At 49.0% G+C, this 19,044-nt stretch overlaps 1 protein-coding gene across 1 annotated transcript in view; it reads right to left on the bottom strand.

The window, feature by feature from the left end:
- The window catches only part of TAOK1 (TAO kinase 1), a 69,554-nt gene extending 65,677 nt beyond the window's left edge, over positions 1-3,877 (bottom strand). The window contains exon 1 of the mRNA XM_075113121.1: positions 3,374-3,877. The gene's annotated coding sequence lies outside the window, so the exon portion shown is untranslated. The remainder of the gene's footprint in view (positions 1-3,373) is intronic.
- Between the last annotated feature and the right edge of the window lie 15,167 nt (positions 3,878-19,044).

Raw genomic sequence — 19,044 nt, 5'->3', positions numbered from 1 at the left:
ACATACATGGAAAAGCAGGTGGAGGACAGGACCACGCACCTAAATCCAGCTCTAGCGTAACAGGAACTCACCAGCGAGCGCAAGACCACACGGACCAGGGGGTCATCCTCATCATGTCGGTCAAGAATGAGCAGTTTGTGGAGAAGAGTAAGACATGTTCAAGAGTTATAAAAGCAAGGAGAGCCATCAGACTCAGAAGGTATCAAATCATCCTTCTCTGCACTGCTATAGGCAAGCTTGTCTCAAAGACGGTTAACGGAGGAAGGATACCTGTGTTACCTGTATCCGAAACCCTGCTGCCAGACCCAGGATAACTTTCTAATGGGCGATTCTAGCCCAGAGTTGAAGTTAAGCTCTTCCCTTTGCCCAGGTTCACACAAGGAAATAACATGAAAAGCCTTCACACTACATAACATACTTGAACAGGAAAAATGCAATGGCCGCCCATAACCTTTGCCATCCAGATGACAAGAGCCCGGGTCACCACTGGTGGTACCAAAGATTTTTATAGTTTCAGTGTGCACTTCAACATAATAATATGTTGTTTATGTGATTTTAATATGAACAGAAACACAACAGAACATGCTTCTAAGACAGGATCTTAGTGATTATGCCAGTGGTCTCCAAAATACCCTGAGAATGGAATAAGACAAGTGGTATTTATCACAGCTTCCTCACCACTTCTGGATTACAAAGAGAGCCAGATCAACCCTAAACATTTTCTTATTAGACGAAACATCCATACCATCAAATAAACTATTCGAGGCATATTTTGCAAATGGCTGTAGTCTCTATTCAGCGAGATCAGAAGTATATCCTTGCAGAGGAATCAGAGTAGTTGCAGAAGAGAAAACATCAGCAGTCCATCCAGTCTGTCTTTGCTAGAAAGAGAATTCGCACCTGAAAACGAAGTACCTGGAAACCACCCAATGTTCCTGTTGCAACGGTTGGGTCACAGTGGGAATCACTACTGCAGAGTCAGCAACCTACAACATCTTTAAAACAAATCTCTGAATTCGTTGCCATATCTATTGTTCTCTACGAAACATCCTCGTTACAGGAAATCCACTACTAGGATACATCTGAAGATGTAATTATTAGTGTGATATGCGCTTCTCTCCTAATGTATCTCAGCAAGCATAAAAACTTAGGCCGTCTTACAACTCATTAAAAATATGTTATCCTACAAGAAAGACCTGACGCATTATAACGGATAGGCAAAGATGAAAGCTGTGCAGATTGAAATGTTATTTAGATGGAAGTAAACATTTAAAATTCTCAAGCTTAGCTTACACCAGAATTTAACAGAAGGACATGTGATAGATAACTTTTTCCAATAGTCTAACTTGAGGCCCAGGTCACCTTATCTGTGCATAATTTTAACACCAACATCTGGTCCTCTCCATGCAGCACTTAATTTCAGCCTAGTTAAAAAGAAAAAAATATCAAACTATCCAAGGAGTTTTTACTTCAGGCAACTGTTTTTCAACAGGATTAAATTTAATTTGAGCTGTTCTACCAGAACCACTTTCCCTTCGGTGAGACATTCTTAACAGAGGAGAAAAGCATTCTCTCAAGTTCAAAGGACAAATTAAGGTTCAAGTGTATCAATGTATTTGAGTATAGAGATAAAAGGAAGAGTCCTAAAAACGGCAAACATACCAGTCAGAACTAGGCCAATGTTGTGGAGAATCTAAGATGAAGGCTCAAACCAATCAGTTGATTAGGTTTGCCCTTGGACACAAGTAGCAAAAACTATGACACGCTCACTATGAACAGGCACAAAGGCAAGGCAAATGTAGGCTCAAAGCAGCTTCGGGAAAAATGTATCTAAAATCATATTTACTGCAACAGAAGTTGTTATTCTGTAATCCTGAAACGTGAAAACAAACCTTCCCTAGTGTCCCAATATATCACAGTTTTCCACTGTGTTTTTACTATTATGATGTGCTACTGAAGCTATTTTTCAGACACTGAAGATCTAAACTATACAGTTCAACTATATATTTATATTTAAAAAACACATTAGGGGTGGTATTTTGGGAACATTTCATTTGAAGCATTCCAACTGATAACCTTTACCCAAATACATAAAACAAGAGCCATGTCAAACGCACTATAAATAGCATTAATAGTAAGGGATCAATAACATCCAAACCTTTAGGTAACATCTTATTAATCCGTCCTTGGCATGCATGGACACACTCCTGTAAGGGCTCTCAAAATGCAATAGTCAAAGGTGAAGGACGCAATTTGTTCAACTAGTTAATGCAACTGCTATTTAACCAGCTCGGCCACTAAAATGCCACCTAATGAAATACTCCATACCATGATAAGCAGCAGAGGCAAGCACGATAAACACGAAACGTTCTCCTAAGAAAATAAATGCAAGTCCTCAAGGCTAATCACCGTTCTGTCATTTTTTTTCCCCTAAGACGTGTAAAGATCTACATTTGACAACAACCATTTTAATTCCTGGCTCTCTCCCCCCCCCCCCCCCATTTCTCGCACCGCGCCCAACACAATGGTACAACTGCACGTTACGGGCGCCCAGGTATCGCCTTTATATTTATTTCTGCTTTCACAGCGACAAAGGTGAACTCTAACGCCCCAAAGATGCTTGCAGCAAAGCAGGCTGAACGATATTTCTAAAGACATACCCGCACACAGGTTACGGAAATCTAGCCTCTGTAAGGATGGTTTAATCTAACAAATTAAAATGGTTGGGAAACGCTATTTGGCTAACGGAATCGGCCGCCACATGCATTGCTGAGGGGGAAGCAATAAAAGGTCTTTAAAATAGGTCACTTTCATCCAAATCCCATCCCAGCACCGAATAAAATGGTATTTACACTGAAAACTCACCGCTTGGGGAGGAGCGAGGGGTAGGGAAGGGAGGAAAAAAAACGGGGGGGGGGGGGGGGAGGGAGGAAAAAAAAGGGAAAGGAGAAAGAGGCAGGAATGGGCGCCGGTCCCTGAGGGACCCCCGGCCCCCCGGGCTCGGCGGACGAAGCCCACCGGAGCCGCGCAGACAAAAAGGGCCCCGAGCGCAGGGCAGGGCCGGGCGGCGCGACCCGGCCCCGGCGGCCCCTGACAGCGGCGGCCGCGGGAAGAGCCCGGCGCCGGCGGCCGCCCCTCCGAGGGAAGCGCCATTTCGCCTCCCGCTCCCCCGGCGGTGCTCGGCGCCCGCCGCCGGGGCCGAGGCGGCAGCCCCGAGTCCTGCGGCACTGCCGCAGAGCGCGGCGGGGGAGGCGCCGGCCCCACCGGGCCCCCCCCCGCCAATCCATCCTCCTCCTCCTCCCTCAGCCCTCCCGGGGGCGCCCCCGCCGCCGACCCGCCCCGGCCGAGCCCCCCGCCGCGATGCCCGCCTTACCCTCCGCCGCAGCCGGGCTGGGAGCGCCGGTCGGCCCCCCGCGGAGGAGGAGGAGGAGGAGAAGGAGGAGGAGGAGGAGGAGCGGGGCAAGGGGCGGCGGCCCCGCGGGGGGAGGCGCCCCCGGAGGGGCGTCGGGCCCGGCCCCCGCGGGTGCCCGGGCGCGGCGGGCACAAAGGCGGCGGGGCACGGCACCTAAGATGGCAGGGCAGGCGCGGCGGAGCGCCCAGCCGCCGCCGCCACCACCACCACGGCCGCCGCCGCCGCCTGGGCCCCGCTCTCCGAGCCGCGGCCAGGCCTCGCTGCGCCGCGGGGGCACGGCGTGCGGGAGGGCGGGCGGCGCCGGCCGTGCCTGCCGCGGCGGAGCGGGTCTCTCGACCGGGCCGGGATGGCTGCCTGCCTGCCTGCCTGCCTGCCTGCCCGCCCGCCGCCTCCCCTCAGCGCCGCCCGGGCTCCGGCTGCTCCGTCGCCGCCGCTCCGCGCTGCCCGCAGCCAGCGGCCCCCGCCCGCCCCTCTCGCGAGACTTCGCCGCCCTCTCCCCCCCCCCCCCTCCCCCGGCAGCACGGCGGGAGGGGCGGGGGGCGGCGGGGGGGGGAGCGGGGCGGGGCCGGGGGCGGCGGGGGCCGTGTGGGGAGGGGGCGGCGGGTTGAGGGGGGGCGGTTGGAGCTGAGGGGCGCTGAGGGAGAGGCGGGATCGAGGGGGGCGCTGGAGGGAGTGAGGTGTTTAGAGGCGGGGGGGAGGAGGGTTTGTGGGAGCCCCGTGTGGGGACCCGGGGGACGCTGGGGCGGGGGGGCTGAGGGAGAAGATGGGGGGGGGGGTGCTGCTGAGGCTGTCAGAGCTCAGCGGGGCTGTTGGGATGGGGGGCTTGAAGGGGAGTGGGGAAACTGAGGAAAGGCGGGGAGAAGGTTGGCTGGGGGCTCTGGAGAGGAGCGCAGGGAAGGAGGGCCTGGGGATGTGGCTGGCGGGGCCTGGACGTGCCTGGGGAGATGAGGAATGAGGGCAGGGAAGAGGCCTAGGAGCAGGTGGGGCAGAGGAAGGTGGGTTGGGGCAGGCGGGGCCCAGGAAGGGGGGTTGGGGGCAGAGGAGGGTGGGTTGAGGGCAGAGGAAGGAGGGTTGGGGGCAGGCGGGGCAGAGGAAGGAGAGTTGGGGCAGAAGAAGGTGGGTTGGGGCAGGCGGGACAGGGAAGGAGGGTTGGGGGCAGAGGAGGGTGGGTTGAGGGCAGAGGAAGGAGGGTTGGGGACAGAAGAAGGTGGGTTGGGGGCAGGCGGGGCAGAGGAAGGAGAGTTGGGGCAGAGGAAGGTGGGTTGGGGGCAGGCGGGGCAGAGGAAGGTGGGTTGGGGACAGAGGAAGGTGGGTTGGGGGCAGGCAGGGCAGAGGAAGGTGGGTTGGGGGCAGAAGAAGGTGGGTTGGGGGCAGGTGGGGCAGAGGAAGGTGGGTTGGGAGCAGAAGAAGGTGGGTTGGGGGCAGGTGGGGCAGAGGAAGGTGGGTTGGGGGCAGCCCAGCGGGGGGCGAGGCTGAGAAGAGCTGCCCTACTCGCCGGGAGCAGCTCAGCTACGGGCGATAATCCCAGGAGGTGGTAGGTGTCTGCTTGCGCTAACTGTTGTGCAACGGGCCTGACCAAATGGGCGCGTTTCAGGCTGTCTGCCCTTGGCCGAACTGTATCCGGTTTATGGCCAGAGGATGGGGGGGGGGCGAAAAACAACCCCAAACAAAAAAAAAAATCTTGTGGACCGAGCACATGGCCTGCCGAGCTTAGTCTTGGCTCTCAGCAGTGGGTTTTGAACTTGGTAGGTTGTTGAGCCTTTGTGTGCTTTGGTATCTCCATCTATGAACTTGAGATAACAGTTGGCCTCACGCAGGGATTAATTATCGTGTCTTGTAGTCACGTATTTGTTTATTTGTTTTTACTGTAGATTACAGCTGGAGGAATTCTAAACAGTCCACCTCTCCTTGCCATGGTGTTTGAGCGCATTGTGCTCCTGCCTGAACAGAGGAAATCACTGAGGTCAGTCTCCCTTGTGTTTATAGTTGCTTTCCCTTTCAGAAGTATGGGGGCAAGGAACCATCAAAATAACAATTTGTACTGACATCCTGATAATAAATTAATAGAGGGAGTTAGATAAGACACAAAGTTTGTAAAAGGTCTGTTTGTAGGGATTGCTTCCGCTTTTAAATTTATATCTGAAGGGACTGTTCTTAAAGTACCCTGCAAATATTCATGGTTTTGAGGAGTCCCCAGTATGAAATAGCACAATTCTGTAAAACCAGTATCACTGATTCCACAGAATAAACCGAGCGAAGCAAACTTCCTTCCTATTTTCCCATAAACTAACAGGTATTTTATACCATAAGAAGGCTTTGTATCCTGCCGGCATCGAGGATGCTGCTGGATACCGTGATCTAAACTTTGCGTTTACCTCAGACAAGCAGAGCTTCTGGGGACTGTTTAACCTGGGATGGGGGAAACCTGAGGAAAGCTGAGAGCAGAGGTTGGCTGTAATAATTGTGGACCGCATCTCGTGTTTGCAAACGTGTCACGTAGTGGTCCGGTACTTTGCGTTTTCAAATCCCAGTAGGAAAAGAAAGACAAATGTGGATCACTTCAAACATATGTTGTTGTAAGTATTGGGAGAGGCAAACTAAGGGTTTATCTGATTATCTCAACCTTGAAGTTGGCAGCTATGACAGGAAACTTGGTTTCATTCATCTGCCAAAGATATTTGTAGCGTATCGTTTGACAAGTTAAAAGGCATTTTTGTAATGGCACAAAAATAAAACCATCCACTTTCTGAAACTACAGTTTCTGTCTTCTAAAATAATATGGGTTTGGAGGCATGCTTCTGGGGAAGCTAAGGACGAGCTTGAAAGGTAAATATTTGTGTTTTCAAATGTTCGAACAATGGTGTTTGACAAGAATCTGCTCAGCGTGGCCTATCGATATAAATTTGTTGTCCTTGCTTTGTCAAGTTAGTATCATTTGCTTTTGCAGATGGGAGAACTAAATGGAGCAGTAAGAGGGAGTGATCTGCCCATGGGGTCATAAGGTGGCACTGAGAATCGGATTCTTCTGATTCTTGATCTTGTACTTCTCCCTGCAGACAAATTGCCTTTAAAGTTCATGAATTTTGAGAGTAAAAGCTTCCGTTGTTGAGGTCCGCAGAGCTAACCCAGCAAATGCCAGCAGAGCGTCTGGGCCTCAGCCCTTTGTGTTACACATATAGAAAGATAATGATAGCTCTAGGTAAGAATCCTTGGAGTCTCTAATGGTGGCTGCAGAAAAATGGGAATAATGGTTTGCCATTAATTAGCAGGTATTTTACTCAAAATGCTAGATCTGCATTTGATATGTATTCAGTGACTGCTTCAGAAACAGAGAGTATCATCTGCCGGCCGCCAGTTTAGAAAAAGTCCGCTGAAATTCTGAAGGAACAGTCAATATGAAAACTATGATGTTTATTGTCGCCGGCTAAACTAAGTGGACACATTTCGCACGCTTTTCCAGCTCTGTGCTACTAGGCATGTGCTTGCTGCCTTCTCAGATGATCAGAGGAGGCATCGAGAAAGTTAAATCAGTTTAGCTTAGTTTGCTGATTTCCTGATGCAAATTTAGTTCATTTAAAGATGAACTAAAGTGGTTTACGTATGTCCACATCTGGGATTCGCACCAGTCTATCTATCAGATGCCTATACCCAAAGCTAATTCCATCTGGAGGAGGTGCCAGAACATCAATAAATAGAAATTACAAATTGCCTAGCGGTGCAGCTGACAGGCAGAACTGGTTCCAACACGTTGTTCCCAATGCTCTGCCACGGAGCTGGTCCCTGGGTAGACCCGTACGACATTCCAGTGCAGACAGGACCTTTGAGAGCGTGCATCAGCACTCCATAATATTGTAGGAGAGGAAGTAGAGAACAATACTATGTCCAACGGAAACTGTGGCAAGAATTTATTCAAGGCACATTGTAATTACTCAAGCTGGGAATTTGGCCAGGACATTGGGGTTAACACCCCTACTTCTAAAGAAGTGTCATAGTTTATTTTTTTTAATGACTTTAAGTGATGAGAAGCTTGGCTTTCTGTCTCAGCAGAATGGCAACACCTCTAGCAGCGTAACCTTCTTACAGCAACATGAAGGTGCCGGTTCAGAACCGGCTCAGGGGAGTGATGGGGCCTAGTACAGTAATATCGCTTTATAAATACTTTCAGTAGATAAGAAAGATGAGAGCGTGATTAGGGCAGGAGCTCAGCTACTGTAATCACAGTCATACCTTCCTTGGCCTTCAGTCCACATGCGGCTTTAATCTGACCTTTCTGAAGTGAACAATTGTAAATTTTAGAATAAATCGTAGAGCTTGAACCAATGAAATTTGGGTATTAATTATGATGGTAGTTATGAACTGCAGTTGTCGATTCTTTTCTTTTAGGAAAATGTTGTCGTACAAGCAGAATGTAATTCAGCCACATTACAGAGGGTTTTTTAATTCTTTCATGGCATTGAGATTTCTAGAATGTTTTGTAGGTATTATGTACCGAGATAGAACCTAACTTTCAGCTTGCTCTCTGGTTGCAAAAAAGATAAGCACTCGCGTGTTTTGGTGTGTGACTAGTTGTGAAACGCACAACTGAGGAATTGTTTTGCTTTTACTAGCTCGTGAAACCTGTCGTCGTTCCTACAGTGTAGTTTGGGCCCATTATTATGGGTTACAAGGTTATACAGGAAAAACATGTTCTAGAGAAAGGCTGGTCAAAATAAACGAGGTAGAGGCTTCCAGATTGTTGTAATCTGGTTTTGTATCAATGAGGTAAACACTTCGGTACATTTGCTGGGATGAAGATACCATGTCAGACAGTATCCCTCCGACAGATTGTTATGTCGTAACGACAGAAATGAAGCAATACTGATGTTATTACATAACCACTTCTGTATTATATGACAACAATAATAATGCTTCTCTCATACCTTATATTAGATAAACAGTTGTGTTCCTTGCTGTGAGCTTACGATTGTCCCCTGAATCAAGGGAGTGGTTTTATCCATTAAGAGATGGGGAAACAGTGGCACAAGCAAAAGCAGCGCTTACCAAGGTCACTGGGGAAGTCGGTGGCAGAGGCATGAACAGAATCTCAGCCTTCTGACTGTCCCCCTCTACCCTCTGGGCAACCAGACAAAAGTGGCTCGCAGGGTGACTCAACAGCTTTCCCTTCCTCAGCAACTGCCATGCTGGGCAACCGCAAATGAACGCCAGTGGGTCGTTTCCACCTGCGTCAAATAGGTTTCCAAGGGACTCTAGGTAGGCATGTCTTCTGCTGGAGAGGGCTCCTCGATGGATCTTGGCAATGGTTTTGCTTTAAAATGTTTCCAGAACTTGATTAAAAATTCTCTTTTCGCCAGATGTACATTTCCCCTGAATACTGTCAGGGTCTTTTGTAATATATGCTGCCCAGGGACACCCAGGAATTCTTTTTACCCTTCTCTGCAAGGGAATAACAATAAGCTGATTAAGCTGTCGTTTTTCAGGTACTTTTTTTTTATATATAACTTATAACTTACATGCCAAACGAACTGATGCTAGGAAGTACTTCCAGTATATCAGTACAACGTATTGTGACCGACACGGCACAAGGTGCATTGTGCTTTGATACATCATATAGGATGCTTAAAGACAAGTGGGGTGGCTCCTAAACACAGTTGTAGCTAACGATGTTCTTGACTCCCTTTTAACGGCAAAATCAAAATGTGTCGGTCCAAAAACTAACTGTTTTCCCAGGCCCTGACAACTGAGGGTAAGGAGAGTCTGTTCGGGTGTCTCAGATCTTTTCCCAGCAGCAGGGCTGAAGAGGATTTTGCTCTGGAGTTGGTTCAGGATGGCTGGAATGGGCAGCAAGGCTCAGTATTGTGAAGGCCTTGACCTTGAAGAGTGACTGATGGAAAGAAGCAGCACAGGAAAGGCTTGTGTCTTGGCTCTGGTCCTCGGATGGATGGATAAGAGGAGGCCTTTGGCAGAGAAGGGTGAAAGGTGACTAATAATGTGAAACCGGGAGGAAACTCATTAGAGTTATGCAATCTCCATGTGGTTTTCTCTCTGTGAGAAGACACCTTTTGTTAGTTGTCCCACTGGCATTTGCTGCTCGCATTGGCTTCTGAATAGAAGTCTTAAACAATTACTTCTCTGCTTGACTTGGGAAGCTTAATTTAGCTTTGTAGCAATGCAATTACAAACAGCACCTCATTTCTTTGTTCTCCCTCTACAGAATTTCTTTTAGGTTTGCTTTGCCTCTTCCCATTCTGAGTGGCTCTTTTTCTGGCTGCCCGGTAGTTTAGCCAAAACGAAGAAACTTTTTCCGCTGTCACGCACTCGGTCCCCATATCTCACTTCTTCTGTGGTTTTCTGTGTCCCTGTTGCCATGATTCCAAAGCTTTCATGGACAAGCTCCGCTGAATCTTGCTGTGGCGGGTCAGGATGTTGCTGTTGCCTGGTCTAGTCCTTCTCCACAGACCTCCCGCCCCCAATAGCAGAGCCAGCAGAAGAGAGTGTTCTGTGCCTGACCCTGCAGGGTTATGGTTAGATGTCTTAGCTCAAACCCAGCCTCACAATCCTGTTACTACACTGGCCTTTGTGTGGATCAGCTGGCGTATGGACGTGTATTCACACCTGCTGACCCTGGTACAGGGATGTAGCCTCTGGAAGAGCGGCTTGCTGGAGATGATGGTTTAAACTGCTGGAGCAAGAGTTGGTGAAACTCTTCTGAGACCCATCAGATTCCTTGTTAGCATGGCGGCTCTTCCAGTGACCTGCAATGAATAGCTCTGCTGTTGACCCCATCTGGATCTTGATCTTCCATTTTATAGGTGAAACAACACGTGTTGTTGTAAACATATTCTCAGGAACTGATTCTCATTATAACCTGTAAAACAGTTGTGAAATGTGGCCTTGCTCTTCAGCAATTCTGCAGTCACCTATCTCTGAGACATTGTGTTCCACTCTTGAATAAGATTCTAGACCAGAAAAAGAGTTAGACTGCATACAGATTAACAAATCTGTTGCTAGTATCTCTGGCTACTGCAGCATGACTCACCCATCAGTGCTTGTCAGAGTCTGGTGTGACCTCACTGAAATCTTCAACATCTCATGTGTGAAGGCAGGTTGTAATCCAGTGTGGGAATCCTAAACAGGTGGAGAACGAAGTTCTGAGACCGTGATAGTGCAGACATCATAAATGTTCCCCCTAGAAATCAGATGTGACCTCACCAGAAATATTCTTACAGATTCCTGAGGATCTCTTAATGCCAAGTCAGCCTTTCCCATGCTTCTATTAAAAAGCACCTGTAACTATTCAAGACAGGAATATAAATCAGTGCTGGTGGGAAAGGATGGGACAGGTCAGGGCAGAGATGCTCTGCTGTTTGCAAGGGCAAGGAAGAGCTGATGGTTCCTTTTTATTTATCGCAGCTTCTAGAGGCTTTTTCTCCCTTCCCCTCCACCCCACCCCACCAGTACATAGGGCTTCTGCTATGGTGGCTGAGGGAGACAAGTGAGAAAACAGCAAGAGGGGCTATAATAAAGAGACTGGAGGAGTGAATTAGCTGGTGGAATCTTACGTGTGTAGCTTAGATATGTAGTGTGATGATGAGACAAAAAGTGGGAGGCAACAGGAGCGTAGAAATCAGATGGTTCCCTTCAGCTGGTGCTTGCTGAGTAAACATGGAGCTTGTGCTCAGCACCTCTACCTCCTTCCCATGGGCTGTTACACATGGCAGACACTAGCAATGCCGCTCAGTCTAAACTGAGCCAGCTGCTGGCATTTCAACTGCAGAACCCACATCTAGTAACAGACACAGCAGAAACCATCGTCCTCTCACCTGCCACAGAGGGAACTTTCAGTCTCTAAAAGCACAAGGCTGGCATTGCCCCACAGGTACCTGCTGCCGCTCGAACGCCAGGCTGAAAGTGAAATCCCTGGCCACCGGTCCAGTTGCTGTCCTTAGGATATGTGAATGTCCGTTCCTGTTTTGCTGTAGATTATTTCTGTATGGGGCAAAGCTGTCTGTGCCAGCCTGGCAGCTTTATCCATAAGCAGCAGCGGTTGCTGCATCGTGGCTTCCCAAACCGACTGTCCTCAGAGGTGCTGCTCCTCACTGGCTCTGATGCGGAACCCGGAGCCTGGCACCCTGTGAGAGAGCAAGGATCTTGCAAAAGGCCCCTGCTTCAGTGGATCACTGGGCAATCCCTAGTTATTGTGACAGCAGCTTCTTCTGTAGCACTTATATAGAAAAGTGAAGAGTGGCTGCTATGGAAGGACAGAAGGATGCCCCGCTTCTAAAGGTGTGCTGTCATGGCGACACTAGGGGACGGTCCTTAGGAAATGCAATAGAGCCGCTTTGCCACAAGGCAGTCAATCACTTTGCAGAAGCCGCTCCGTCCCCGCTGCGCTGCGGGATGGGCCCTGGCACCTGTCGGAGTGTCGCTCTGTCCCTGCTGCAGGCCCGCTCTTTCTATCCAGGCTCCTACCGAGCGAGTTTCTCCCTTACCCTTTGCCTCAGGTGGATGCTAGTACGATTCCCACATTCCTTAAATTTTTTTCTTGAGACTGGGAACATGGTTTTGGTTTTTGTTGGGGTTTGTTTTTTTTTTTTTTTCCAAAGATCCTGTTCTGAGTGGATTCATTTTATGTTCTGGTGCTTCTTTAAGGAAGGCGTAGAGGGTCATAGGGTCAAGGCATGCACGCAATTTGTAAGGAGGAAATAGGCAACCTTACGCCTTTTCATCGCGATTCCTTACCACCAAGGTCAGCCAGATACTATCTGCCTAGCTGTTTTGTGAATCCAGGGTGAAATAAGTGGATGGCTCTGCCCAGTTTCCAGTACAGAGATGTGCACATACACACAAAATACAGCTAGTTCTAGAAATGAATGAGTCTCTGCTGCTCTTTGCACAGAGGCCAAGGCCTAAATGATGTTTGGAGACCAAGCGTGCTTTCCCTGGATGATCCGATGGATATGCAGTGTGATAGACTAGTGGGCAAGAGACGGAACCCCACAGTGGTGCTGTCCCCGCTGCATTCAGCTGTGGGCGTGCGGGGTTAAATGATTGACCCAGTATTTGAAGTCCTATTGCTTGATTTACATCTTGATTTTTTTAGTTTCTTGGCAGACTTTTCTTTCACGTACTAAAGCGTACCTCGGGTTCGAGCAGAATCCTGCTCTTACATCAAGCTCAACTCCTTGCTGCTCCCTGTGCTCGGCTGGAAACGGGCAGACACCATTTGTGACTGCCTGAATATCCTGAGTCACGGATTACCAGCTGGCATGTGTGCTGCGGTTTTCATTTCTTCCTTTACGACTGCACTCCCTAGAGGAGACTCGGAACAATTGCAGTTGTCAGCTAAAGCGCATTATGTGCACTTGTCTGGATCCACACAATTGGTGGACGACCTCTGACTACGTCTGTGGGGTGAGCTGCCTGTGATTTGTTACTGTATGCCTGGTGTTTCCGTGCCAGAAGATAGAACAGGTGTAGGAATATTTAAAAACGCATTTTCTTTATATTTACTAGCAAAATATCTGCATTGTGGAGATGGCAATATGATGTCTTCATTAAATAATTGGTGGAGAGAAGCGATGATTCCGGTAACGCTCTCGCAGTAAGATGAATTGTGTGAAAATGGATGAAAAATCAGGATCTAGACAGGTGATAAAAGGTAAACTAGTAACTCCCTACACCAGCCAAGCTCTGCTAGCAGGAGCAGGGTCACCGTACAGGAGCTGACAGGTTATGTGTTCTGTCAGACACTCTTGCCGCACTGTGTCCGTTACCCTGCTCATGCAGCGTCCCAGAGCAAGGCTGCTGAAGCTCAGCAGGGCAAAAATGCAACATGTCGCCATGTTATTTCTTCTCACCTAAATGTTTTTGCTATGTAACGCTTACTGCTGGTCTTGTGCATAGCTCTGGGGGAAGCTGAAACACAAAACACTTCATTGAGCTTTTTGACCTGACAGGTCTTGCCCTGTTGCTGCTGGACGTGTCTCTGATGTGAACTGCGGCGGTTCTGTTCTCTCCTGTTAAAATATCATCATCTTAAACTGGGTGTTTATAAACATGATACGATGTTTATATATGTTACTATATATGATATGGTCATATATGATGTTTATAAACATATAAACATCATTAAAATAACATCATATTAAATGTAACAAACCTGGGTTTGTTGAGCCTGGAGGAGGCTGAGGGGGGATCTCATTAGTGCTTATAAATATCTGAAGGGCGGGTGTCAGGAGGATGGGCCGGACTCTTTTCAGTGGTGCCCAACGCCAGGCCAAGGGGCCACGGGCACAAGCTGGAACACGGGAAGTTCCCCCTGAACATGAGGACAAACCCCTTCCCTGTGTGGGTGCCAGAGCAGGGGCACAGGCTGCCCAGAGAGGCTGTGGGGTCCCTTCCCTGGAGACATTCACACCCCGCCTGGTGCGGTCCTGTGCCCCTGCTCTGGGTGTGCCTGCTCAAGCAGGGGGTGGGACGGGGTGAGCTCCAGAGGGCCCTTCCAGCCCCCACCAGTCTGGGACTCTGTGATTAATCTGTCAATGCCAATTCTACCTATTGACTAAAAAGTTAAATTCTAACTAAACCAATTGAAATTTACATATGATATTAAATATTTCATATTAACATTTATTTAAAATCTTAGTTAATGGTCAGGTCATTTCACTGGTATGAAGACTGTAACATATATAACATGGCCAGATGAATGCTTGCCTGGGACCAAATGAGTTAAAGCAGCTCCTTTCACTGAAATACCCAGTGAAATACAGTGATGCTCTGTAAATCAAATCTTTGTTTGCAACAGGTTGCCAGTGTTTGCCCGGGACAGTCCATCCTGTTAGCAGGCGGTGACCCTGCTGTGGGGAGAGATGTGGGTTGCGCTGACTCACGAAAACAGGCACAAGTTGCGTCAGTAGAGTAAGGAGTGGCTCGCCTTAGGAGCAGGATGTATGTTTTAGTGTGAGAACTCTTAAAGAAGAACCTCTAGAGGAAAGGTGGGGTGAAAAAATACATGAGATGGACTTTGAAACCTGACTTGATGAAACTCTGGTTCCCCTGGTGGCAAGAGAGGCTTGCCCCAAACGAGATAGTGTTATCAACAGTTGTGCACTGATCTGAAGTGTCTTGGGAAAACATGCACTGTTGCTGAAGACAGCAGTAGTCCGAAGAGGAGTCTTCTGGGGAGGGGTGGCTGACAGCTGTTCAAAAACTTCCACGTACAGCTACTGCCTTATTCCTCCTTCATAGATTTGACTTGGCCGTCCCTGTCCTAAACACACCAGTTTCAGTATTTTCTTCCCTCTCCTCTCTCTTACCTCATGTTTCCTATCTTTCAAGCTTCCTTTTGAATCTGTGGGTTTAATTTTATTAAATCCAGCTGCTTTGGCTTCTACTCTGCCTGTGCTTTGCACCTACTACGTAGCCCCAGCAAACTTGGCCACCCACCCTTGGGCACCCAGGGAAAACAAGTGTCTAGGCCAGGCACCTTCTGCCCAATGCCCTGATGTACCCCAGAGCTCCCAGGCGTTACTCCGTCTTCAGAACAATGTTGTGCTGTGCAAATGGTTCCTTTCTGCTCTTCCTTCTACCTCCACGGAGTTACGTGCACCCGACTCCTTGGCAGGCACTATCCTAATGTTTGTTGATCTTTTGCAAAGGTCTGATGCAAAGGGAGGTTGATAAAATCTTGCCTGGTGTCTTTGTGGGCCCATGATTGCACCTGTCTCCTCTGAGCGAGCGAGGCAAATGGGAGCGAGGGAGCCCACCGAATAAATAGCATCTCCTGCAGATGTAGAAACAACGAAGGCTAGAGGACAGCAATGCAAAGGCCCTACAGAGCCTCTGGGATCCAAGCAGAATTCAGGAGGATCAAATCTTGGTGTAGAGAGTCCCATGGCATGGCAAGGGCAGAGAGGCCTTAGTGCAAAGTCACAAGCCGTTCTCGTTCACAGCTAAAGCCCCTGTTGCCCTAGGCGAACACAGAGCCTGTCAGCGTCCTGCAGCTTACAGTACAGAGTTGTGACCAAAATAACTCCATAACTTTACAATGTGGCTAAAAATAGCTTGCAGGTCAGCTTTTTTTCTTAAAGGTAGTGGTGGCTTCAGTGGGAGAGCACTCTTGCTGCCATTCAGTGCAGGTAGAAGTGGGTAAACAAAGGGGGATCGGCAGCAGCCTTGGGGAAAGAGGGGTGAAGGGGGGTGGGAAAGGACTGAAGGGGTGCAGCAAGAGAGATGGACAACACCGTCAAAGGCCTGGGCATTCCCCCTGCCACTGACCAGGACACTTTGCACAGGCACCTTCTCCCTGGGGTTTTATTTCCACGATGTGTAAGAGGCACCAGCCTGCCCTTTTCTGTCGCGCTGGGGCCCATGTCGGGATGTGTCACTGGACTGGCCAGCCCAGCGCTTTTCTTGCTCCTCGTTCCCAGCCAGCAAACGCAGCCCATGACGTCACCTCTGGCCAGCGGCAGGTCGGAGGCTACGGCCGTGGCAATGACAAGTGTGTTTACCTGTGGCCGTTCAACCAGAGTTGATGTTCGACACTGTAATTTGCATGTGGAGGAATCCAGATGGCCCTTGGTTCTAGGGGGATTTCAGTATTGGTTCTTGGACCAAAAAAAGGGCTGTTTTTATGGGGTTGAACATCTGTTGTTGTAAGGCATCACATTTTACCAAAGGAGCAAAACTGCTCACCATGATCCACAGAGTTTTAGTCTCTGTTGTGTATATCAAGTCTGGCCATGGAGAGAAGTCTCAGCCAAGTTTGGAAGTTAAGTGCCTGATTTGAAACGTTCCGGGAATCTAATGTAGGTTATGAGAGGTTTGCCGTGCCTGCAGCCGCCTGTGCCGCTGAGGGAAGCGTGCTGCAGCAGGCTGTGCTAGCGAGAGTTTCCTTTGTGCTGCAGGTTTCATGCCTGGTGATTTTTATGGTGCTGAAGGAGAGGAAGGAGGTGACAAAACTGTGAAAAATCGAGGCCAGGTCATTACTGTCAGATGAGGAGAGAGTCCTGTAGCCAGTCAGATGTGACGGAATGCACTTGCTGATGCTGCTACCAGGAAGCTTGAGAGAAATGTGACTGAACGCTAGCAGTACGCATGTGCCTTGGGAGAAAGGAGGCTATCTGTAAGCTCTTGCAATGCTTTTCTCTGCCCAGCAACATCGTTGCTTCTTTCCCTTGCATTCTGCTTAAGCAGCTGTTCTACATTTATGGTCTGATCTATTCTTCATATAGGGCCATCTCTGCACTGAGCCACCTTCATTATAACAGCAGTTTCTGAGATGAATGACAGCTAGGACCTCAGGTTTGCTTTGAGTAAGCGCTATAAATAGGGCAAAAGCACTACAGTTACTGTTCTCTTAAACTAGTGTGAGAGCCTTCTAGGACCAGCCCCAGTCTCCACCTATGCAAAATGGCTCCTGTTGCCTTGAAAGAGGGAGACTTCAGCCAAACGCATCTCCAAATTGACAAGTATGGAGAGAATCCTGCGCAAGATCAGCTCGCTAAGGATTTCATTTGATGCACAGCTAAGCCAAGCTGAAAGTAAGCTGCCAAAAAAAAAAAAAGGAAGCTCTGCGTCCCTAGCTGTGTGCTTCTAGTGCATTTTGAAGCTGCAGGGCACTGTGATTGCAGGCTGCAGTTAGGTTATAGGTAAAATCCACTCAATACCACTCCCATGACCATTTAGCACAGTCATTTCTGAGCACTGCAATACAGCTCTGACCACAGCCTGCCCCTTCCCTCCAGTGAGAGTTGCTCCCTGGTCTGCCCTGCCCAGCTCGCAAATGTAGCTCATCAGCCCCTGCCTCTTTGCGAATGAGCTGCGTAGGTAATGGGAGGAGGAGGAGGCAGCTCGGCAACCTGCCCATCCCAGCCAGTCGCAAAGGCTCCCTGCTTCTTAGGCTTTCTGGAGTTATTTGCCACGTGAATCTTGTGGGTATAAAACTTCGTTGTTTCCCTAAATGCTCTGCCTTTTGCACAGGAGGTCATTTCCCAGAGGGGAAAGCAGGCTGTTGATGTGGTGGGCAGTCAGCTTGTCATTTGGCTAAAATCCAGAGCCGACTAGTTTGGGCGCAGCATTGTGCTAACACGGGCAGAATGCACCCAGACTGGCTCCCGCCTCGATAGCGCGGATCTCCCCGCACTGCTCTCCGCCGTCGACACAGTTCAGCGCGAGCACAGGTCCCTCTCCTTGCCTGTGCTGGCACGCCCGCAGTAAATCATAATTTGCAACCCAGTGCTGCTCGCCTGTGTCTCGATTGGTGGCAAACCCTCCCAAAGCAAACAGTGATTTGCCTGTCTGCACTGACTCAGCTATGCTGAAGGCAGGAATCGGAGCTAAATCCAGTTCAGTAAAGTCTACAGGTAAAGAATAGCCTCCCATAGCAGATACTGAGGCATTTTAAAGGAGCTTGACCGCGTCCCAGGAAGCGCGCTGAAACGAGCAGTGCTGCATTAGGCAAGAGTGCCTCCCCAGGAGCCGTTGGTCTCAACATCTGTAGCCCCATGGTCGTAAGCACTGGGGGTTTTCTTTCCCTGCCTGCAATTAGTAGCTAGCAACTGGGAGTGCAAAGGAATCCGGGCTATCTTTAGGAAGCAAGAACCTGTCAGGAAGCAAGGTCCTTCATTACAGCCTGTCACGGCAAGGGGCTCGCAGATAAGGAGGAAGGGCAGGAAACCTGCCGGGCTTCACTTCTTTAGCAACTCTCAATATTTTCCATAGTCCTAGCACTGTGAGTCAGCATTTCTAGAGCCTAGTCTTGTTTACAGCAGCAGTCAGTGAGATGGTACTAGGTAGGTGGGGTGCGGAGGTACACGGGTGTCTAAAATGGGAAACCCTTTGCCCGGGCACGAGCAGGGACGTTGCCGTCTTCCCAAAGCGGGACTCACAGGGAGCAAAGGCCTGGATACGCTGAATGGTAACTGCAGTGGAGCCATTTGCAGGGTAAGGAGTTCCCTAGTGTGAGTAAGGGAATCGGAACTTCACAAAGCTGTATATATTGTATTGTCTTAGTTCACTTAAAATAAATAAACAAAAAGGACTCTACAAATATTTGGGATTATCAGCATAGTGGGATAAAGGTAACTCTTCCCGCCTCAAGTGGTTATGGGCTCATTCTGCATTGGCCTGGCCAGGCTGGCTGCGTGGCAGGAAGGCTCCCAAAATTGTGCAGGTAACAGACCAAACGCTGAGGTTTCTATTCGGGGCCCGTACCTGCATTGGAATAAGGAACATGAGCCGTGGGGTATCGTATGTCACCGCATCCAAGCTTTCTGCCTCCACCTGGCTGGTCAGCCTGGATGGATCTCGTGGCAAAAGGAGGTAACATTGAAAACGGTATGGATTATTTTAGATCTGCAACCTCAGTTCTGTAAAGGTATTTATTTTGAAAATTCTAGTTTCCATAGCAATGTAGTGCTGTTCTCTCTCATCTCTCTCCTATTACGCCGATCTTAGCAGCCATTAGATAAATTATCAGTGAGGCAAACCTTAGCATTTTTTTATCTTGAGTGATTTTATATATGTTGGTTCCTTAGTGAATCAGAGCCAGTTAGTCAAGGATTGACTCATATCCTTTCCTGGGGCTGACATGAGGTCTATTGCAGTGTAAAGATGATAATGGAGAATGAATA

Source organism: Phalacrocorax aristotelis, chromosome 18 (genome assembly GCF_949628215.1).
Source record: "Phalacrocorax aristotelis chromosome 18, bGulAri2.1, whole genome shotgun sequence".
Taxonomy (NCBI): Eukaryota; Metazoa; Chordata; class Aves; order Suliformes; family Phalacrocoracidae; genus Phalacrocorax; species Phalacrocorax aristotelis.
The sequence above is the reverse complement of the archived record's forward strand: the minus strand, read 5'-3'. Positions and strand labels throughout refer to the sequence as shown.